Below are 7,326 nucleotides of genomic sequence, written 5' to 3'. Positions count from 1 at the left end.
TGGGGCCTATACTGTATCACATGACAATTTAAGTACCTACTTTTTAACCCTCTATCCTTCTAAAATGTGGAGAGCGGAGAATATGTCTACAGTTGCCAAGATCGTAATCCTCACCAACTGGTTTATGGTTAGTACACAATAAACATTTGCTGCATGAATGTGTTGTGCTTTATTTCACAGACCTGCCAACCCTCATGTCCATAATAGGCTATAGAGATGCCCACATACACTACTTTTAATGTCACCAATTTAGTGCTCACTTCGACAGCACATATATTAAAATTGGAATGATACAGAGAAGATTTGCATGGCCCCTGTGCAAGGGTGACACATAAATTAACGTCACCAATTTAGACCAAGAGATAGAGAGATGTGAACAATTGCTCAGGAAAATGTAGAGCCACGTATTTTGAAATTCAGAATCTTCAAGTGGGGGGGATTGTTGAGCCCACTGAACTCCATGCTCTGTGAGAGCAGGAATTGTGTTTATCTCATTCACCGTTTCATCCAAGAGGCTTCATAGTACATGACCTATATTATTATTGTTAATGATTAAATTTTAAACTATCAAGTTATTGGGGCGCCTGGGTGGCGCAGTCGGTTAAGCGTCCGACTTCAGCCAGGTCACGATCTCGCGGTCCGTGAGTTCAAGCCCCGCGTCAGGCTCTGGGCTGATGGCTCAGAGCCTGGAGCCTGTTTCCGATTCTGTGTCTCCCTCTCTCTCTGCCCCTCCCCCGTTCATGCTCTGTCTCTCTCTGTCCCAAAAATAAATAAATGTTGAAAAAAAAAATTAAAAAAAAAATAAACTATCAAGTTATCACAAAAGGTACTTGATGAATAGCAATGATGAAAATGGACTGAATTGGTGTTAAATGCTAGAAGTAAAGGTACTCAGAAGGGTCTTGTGATGTGTTCCACTGGATGAATTTCTCTTCATCATCTTTTTTGGTAACAAATAACTTCTTAGGGCTGAACACTCAGCAAACAACCAAGAAATATTATCCTAAGGTAGATTTTACTCAAAGAAAACAAGAGATGTCAAAAAAAAATCTTAAATTAATAGGAAACGGGCTGAGTCAATAGAACAGTTAATGTAAAAAATTGTGCTCAGAATCTGATTACCTAAAAAATTTGTATTTATTGTTATCTTGAACCTCTATGCCAAATGTTTTGAAAATGGTCTTGTGAAACTCTAGCTCTTTCAATAACATCTTGGAATATTCAAATACCAAATCTGTGTTGAATTAAATGGTCTACATAGTGGTTGAGCAAAGGCTAAACTGTTTAGGTCTTTATATGAAATTAGTATTTTAATTTTCAATTATATCTGTATGGAAATATTCAAAATTAGAGCTGACAGTGGCCTCGCTGAGATGTAACAGGGTTAGGAGAAGCAGTAGTATCAATAAAGGTTTTCATCCCCAGGAACCATATATGGGTATACTTTGTTATACCAGTGGTTTTCTTAGAGCTGTGATATCAGTTATGGGTAATAGTCCTGTAAGAACAGAAACAAATGATACACTTTATCGTTCCTTTTTCACTCGTGAATCAGGTTATGTCTGCTATTCAATTGTGTAAAGATAAAACAAATTAGCTTATTAATCTCATAAAGGCAGAGATTCTTAATTGTTATCTGGAACTAAAGAAAGGTCAGTAAAGACCCTCTACTTGGCCAAAATGCCAAACTGAGCTACCCTTCAGGTTGGATGCATGTAGTTAAAGGAAGCATATTTATTATTCTGAGTGAATTTGCTTTTGGAACTTTACCACCTTGTAACATGAAGAGGACTAAATGGAGATAATGATGCAAAATAATTGTCACTGTGCCTGGTTCAAATAGACACTTGGAAATCTTATTTCTGGCCCCACTCTCTCTTTTTCTTGCTTTACCTGTAGAGCCCTGAATCATGACTATTCAGCTACATTATGTCTGGGTATCATGAGTGCTCAGCTCCCTGAAAGGAATGTCTTCAGATGTCTTCAGAAGATACCCTAAGTATCTTCTTCTTACTCTTACTCCTTCTCCCCATATCTCCTCTTCTTTCTTTACTCTAATTAGTTAAAAGTGGATTAGTTCCAACATGATAATAACTAGGTCACTTAGCAAAAAGTAACAGTTAAAGAAAGAAAGAAAGAAGAAAGAGAAGAGGGAGGGAAGGAAAGAGCAAAGGAAGGGAGGAGTAGGTGAGGGGGAGAAAGGAGGGAAGGAGGGAGGGAGGGAGGAAGGAAGGAAGGAAGGAAGGAAGGACCCTATAATGTTATAGGCCATTGCTAACTTGTAATATTATAACTAAGATATCAAAGATGACCCTTTCCTTTTGCACTTTCTAGAACCCCCACCTAGATTAAGAGGGTCTTATTTCTATAATCAATATGCTTGTTCTAGGAATAGGAACAAGTAAGACATTTTGCTTCTCCAAAGTGATTCTTGGACAAAAAGTCTTCATAAGCCACCATCCCTAAAAGTAGTGTGGTCAGGTCCTGACTGAAAGTGTCAGGGTGACTTTGACCAGATGAGGCCGAGGCAACCTAATGACCCATTTCTGTCTCCTGTTAATAACCTTTCCTAAGTTCTTAGGAAGCTCTCTTTCCAATAAAAGACTCTGTGTCAAACTTCCCATATTATCTTTAGGTTCCAGTTTGGGTTATTTTTCTGGATTTTGTTTTGGTTATCTATCAGTCTTTAGTGGCAACTCCAGGTTTTGATTTTGGTTTGAGGTTTGTTTATCCTCTGGGTCCCAAATCTGACCCTCATTGTATTTCTGAACTTAGTGCTGTTAGGTCTTGGTTCCAGATATTTGTCTACTTGCTTTAGTTCCTGATTTCAGTTCTGACCTCTGCCTTTGGGAGGGAAATGTTTGTCTTTCAAATTTTCTTTATTACTCAAAATCCATTTAATTGTTTTCTTTTCCAAGAAGACTTTCCCAATCCTCTCAAGTAGAATAAACTTCTTTCTTCTTGGCTCCAGTTTTTTTTGTTTTTGTATCTCGAACATTTCTCCACTTTTGCATTAAATGTGAAATTATCTTGAAAGCAAGGGTCTCCTTGCAAGTCCATGCTTATGCAATGCCCTAGCCAAAATAGCATCCTCAATTTACTGAATTTAGGTGTTGGCCATTCAACCATTGTGATGCCTTCTAGCATCACAGTTCGAGTGCTGACTGTGGATGTCATCCAAAATAGAGCTGTAAGACATAAGGCATACAAGAACAGACATGCTGAACATCAGGATTTGCATGGTCAAGCCCCAAACTTTCATTCCAAGGAAATGAAAAACTGTTCTATGAGATCAGACAAAGGACAGGACTCAAGTTTTGGAATGAATTTCTGAGAAGATTTGAGATCGAGGTACATGCAGTCATGTACCTTGGATACATGGATAGAATGCCCATGGATATGTTTTCTAGTTCCCATAAAACAAAGATGAAGGGATATCAGCTGAAGTTGAGATTAACTGTAGAGAAATCTAAAAGAACTACCACTTTTCACAGTGAGTAATGCACTTAAGTCATTCTTCTAACTTACCACTTCTTTTTAAATTTTTTTTTAACATTTATTTATTTTTGAGACAGAGAGAGGCAGAGCATGAACGGGGGAGGGTCAGAGAGAGGGAGACACAGAATCTGAAACAGGCTCCAGGCTCTGAGCTGTCAGCACAGAGCCCGACGCGGGGCTCGAACTCACAGACCGCGAGATCATGACCTTAGCCAACGTCGGCCGCTTAACTGACTGAGCCACCCAGGCACCCCTAACTTACCACTTCTTAAGTGGTCTATATAAATTCACAACAGGCCTTGCAGTATCCTTCAGTAAACCAGCTGTGGTATGGTGGAAAGAAAACTTGACTTGGAATCAGGCAGTCTGATTTAGGATCTGGCTTTCCATTACCAGATATGTGAGCATAGTAAAGTCACTTAAATGCTCTAATTCTCATTTCCCCTCTGCAAAATGGGATTATAGTAGATCCTACTGGTGCCTATCCCTATCCCCTTTTTCTTTCAGGCCATACACCCTTCCCTCAGCTGGTAGAAGTGCTGGCTGATAATGACTCATAGCTGTCCTCTTGCCATCAGAAATGCCCTTGTCCGCGGTGGTTTATACACCACACTCCCTTCCTCTGATAGTTCACAGCCAGTGAGTAGCTGGCATTGGTGATGAGGAGTAATAAGGTTAATCTCACAGAGTTGTTTGGATTAAATAAAACAGCATACATGAATATGCCTGGGATGATAAGTTAAGTATTAAAATTTAAAAAAGAAAAAAAGAAAAAAAGAAAAACTAGAACTAAGAAACTGTAGTCTTGTATGGCTAATTTGTAAAATTAGACTCATGATGTCAAGGAGTATAGTCATGACCTCCGACATTTTCTGGGTCAGAAGCCGGGGTGGAATGGTTGGCACATTTAAAAATGACAACATTTGTGTTCGCATACATGACACAATCTTTCTAAATCAGTAGAAGAAATGCAGCCTCATGGCAGTGCCAGTAACATGTGAGATAAAGAGGATGTTGCCCTCCATGTCAGGCTGTCCTCCTTACCAACTTCCTAGCAAATTACATATATTCGTACTTTCAAATAAGTAGAATGTTTCACATAGCTCACTGCTACTCTTGACCCATTACGAGCAGATTTAAGATATAGTTTTATTCAGGTCTTCAAAAGAAGCAACTCGGTAATTCTTTCAGCAAATGATGGTGATAACAATTGTTCCATTTATTGAATGCCTATTGTGTGTGGATTACTCTTCATACACTCATCGCATTGGTCAATTGTTGGTTGTTCTAATCACCCCAAATTTGCACACAAGGAACTAGAAATTCCTTTATTTAATGACTTCTTGAAGGTCACACCTTCAGAACAAGGGTTGGAAGCCAGGTTTATCTGACCCTCCAGTGTGCTCATGGAAGCTGAATTAGGGCTGAAGCTGAATTAGGGCTGCGTGAAGGTAAATCCATGTTTTCTGTTTTTATTTTATAATTTGACCCAGGCCTAACCAGAATGTGGAAGAAGAGTAAGCATCATGGTATAAATTGCTCTTAGCTCAAATATTTACAAAGAACCGCCAAGGGGATTATTAAAGGAGGGCTATTGTTTATTGGTGAATCATAAATGAGAAATTGAGTGGCGCAATTATTTCATAAAATCTGAGAATGGAGGCTAATGTGAGGGATTGTTCCTAATACCCACATATTTGACAGCTTGGAAAATGATATCCTCCCAACCCTGTGTGCAGGATTGCTCAAATTTTCAGTGTCGCTGAGGGTATGTGGCTCAAAAGTAGGAAGAAGATGTGGCTAGTGATGGGTTTGGCAGACTTGGTAGCTGCAAAGATAAACACGAGCCACCAAGAGTGGGGATCAGGTTAACCTGAGTTGAGGAAACTAGATAAGAATGTTATTGCTAAACAGACATATTTCAAGTCTCCCATGAAATGTTTTTGGCACTATCTCCCTTTTCAATGAATGTTTTCCAAAATTGGTCACTGTTTAGAGAATGTTGATCATTTGTTCCTTCAGGGATGCTCCGCAGACAAGATGGTGCCTGCTAATTGTGAAATCTATTCTGAAAATACATTTCAGAAGCGCCAATGAATAACCCATGAAAATTCTCCCTGGAGTCGCATTCACTGTATTCTTAACAAATGCTCAAAATTCAAGACGCTGATAATGATTACCTATTAAGGTATATCTAATCTGGAAATTAATTTAGCTAAACTTTACTAGATAGAACATAATCCGCCCCCCCCCCCCCGCATTCCTTTTACCTTTTAACTAATTTATTTTTCTAAGGCCGGTCAAATTATCCTAAGGCAAAGGGAAGAAAGGTCAAAATGGCACATCAATAAACTGAAGACTAGCTGGCATAACAGAGTAGGTGAAATAAGTAACAAATTCGGACTGAACATAGAGGTTATTGAAATCTTTCTTGGTAATCCTTGATTATTTTTTGGACCTGTGTACTTAAGCCTGGTTTTTTAAAGGATTTTTTTTTTCAATGTTTATTTATTTTTGGGACAGAGAGAGGCAGAGCATGAACGGGGGAGGGGCAGAGAGAGAGGGAGACACAGAATCGGAAACAGGCTCCAGGCTCTGAGCCATCAGCCCAGAGCCTGACGCGGGGCTCGAACTCATGGACCGCGAGATCGTGACCTGGCTGAAGACGGACGGTTAACCGACTGCGCCACCCAGGCGCCCCATAAGCCTGGTTTTAAAATGGATCATATATGTTAATAATGCTATGATTTTAAAACAAGCGCACACACGTATAAGAAATTTGAATTTTTTTTCCCTGAGATATACAACGTGTTGCATTTTTTTTTAAGGGAGAGAGATACACAAAAGTGAACCATATAATGGCCTGGTTATAACTATGCTTGGAGAAACCTCAACTTTTTGTAGGTGATCAGATTGAGGAACTTTAAAGGATATGACATCTACTTTTTCTGACACTTCCCTCAAATGAGACCAACACTTATTGAGGTTCCATATGTAAATTAGTCACCAGGACAACCACAGAAAGGAATGATAAAGGTGAGTCTAATTCCTATTTTAGTCACACACTTTAGTCCCTATAAGGTCACAGAACAAGCAAGCAGCTGAGCAGGTGTTCTGAACCCAGTTCCCTGATATCTCCGTTGGCTTAAACTACCTGGAAAGTGCTTTGAAGAAGAGAAATTGAGTAAAAGCATTTAACCTGTTTAATTATCAGCTTTAATACTGCAAGGTAGAGTGCATTATCTGATAGTTATCTGGATTCATGAGCAGGCAACAAGATGATTTTAATAGTTAAGACTTCTATAAATACTTTATTATGAAAAAGTGACCCAAATCTCTCTGTGAAAAAAAAAATTCAAAGGAAAATGATTCGTTTAGGTCAGTTCTAAGTGATGAAATCTCAAACCAGGTCAGGTTACTGGATAAGGTTCTGTTTTTTGTGTTTTTGTTTTTTAATATAATTTATTGTCAAACTGGCTGCCATACAACACCCACTGCTCATCCCAACAAGTGCCCTCCTGATGGGGGGTGGGGGAGAGGGGAAAGTGGGTGGATAAGGGTTTTTTAATAGAGGTCCTAACATATAGCTTAGTTCTAGCGTCATCAATAGTGCCATCCCTTTTAACGTTTAGAGGCTCTGTCCAACTTTGTAAGTAGAAACCTTTTGCCCACGAAAAATACAGCCAAATATTTTGAACTCCTTAAATTTTAGCTGCATTTTAGCCTCTGAATGCACAACAAAATATTCTCCCAAGTGGAAAATAGGAGATGAAATTTGTAACGTCAAGTTTGGGCTAGAAGACTTCCAAGGACACTTAGAGCTCTCTA

At 39.1% G+C, this 7,326-nt stretch overlaps 1 non-coding gene across 1 annotated transcript; it reads left to right on the top strand.

Moving 5' to 3' along the window:
* The first annotated feature begins 252 nt into the window (after positions 1–252).
* LOC122479213 lies at positions 253–354 on the top strand. The gene has a single exon (XR_006296279.1). It is a non-coding gene; the product is annotated as a U6 spliceosomal RNA (small nuclear RNA).
* Positions 355–7,326: the final 6,972 nt, after the last annotated feature.

The sequence above is a fragment of the Prionailurus bengalensis genome, chromosome B1 (genome assembly GCF_016509475.1).
Source record: "Prionailurus bengalensis isolate Pbe53 chromosome B1, Fcat_Pben_1.1_paternal_pri, whole genome shotgun sequence".
Lineage (NCBI taxonomy): Eukaryota > Metazoa > Chordata > Mammalia > Carnivora > Felidae > Prionailurus > Prionailurus bengalensis.
This window is presented reverse-complemented; position numbering and strand designations above follow the sequence as displayed.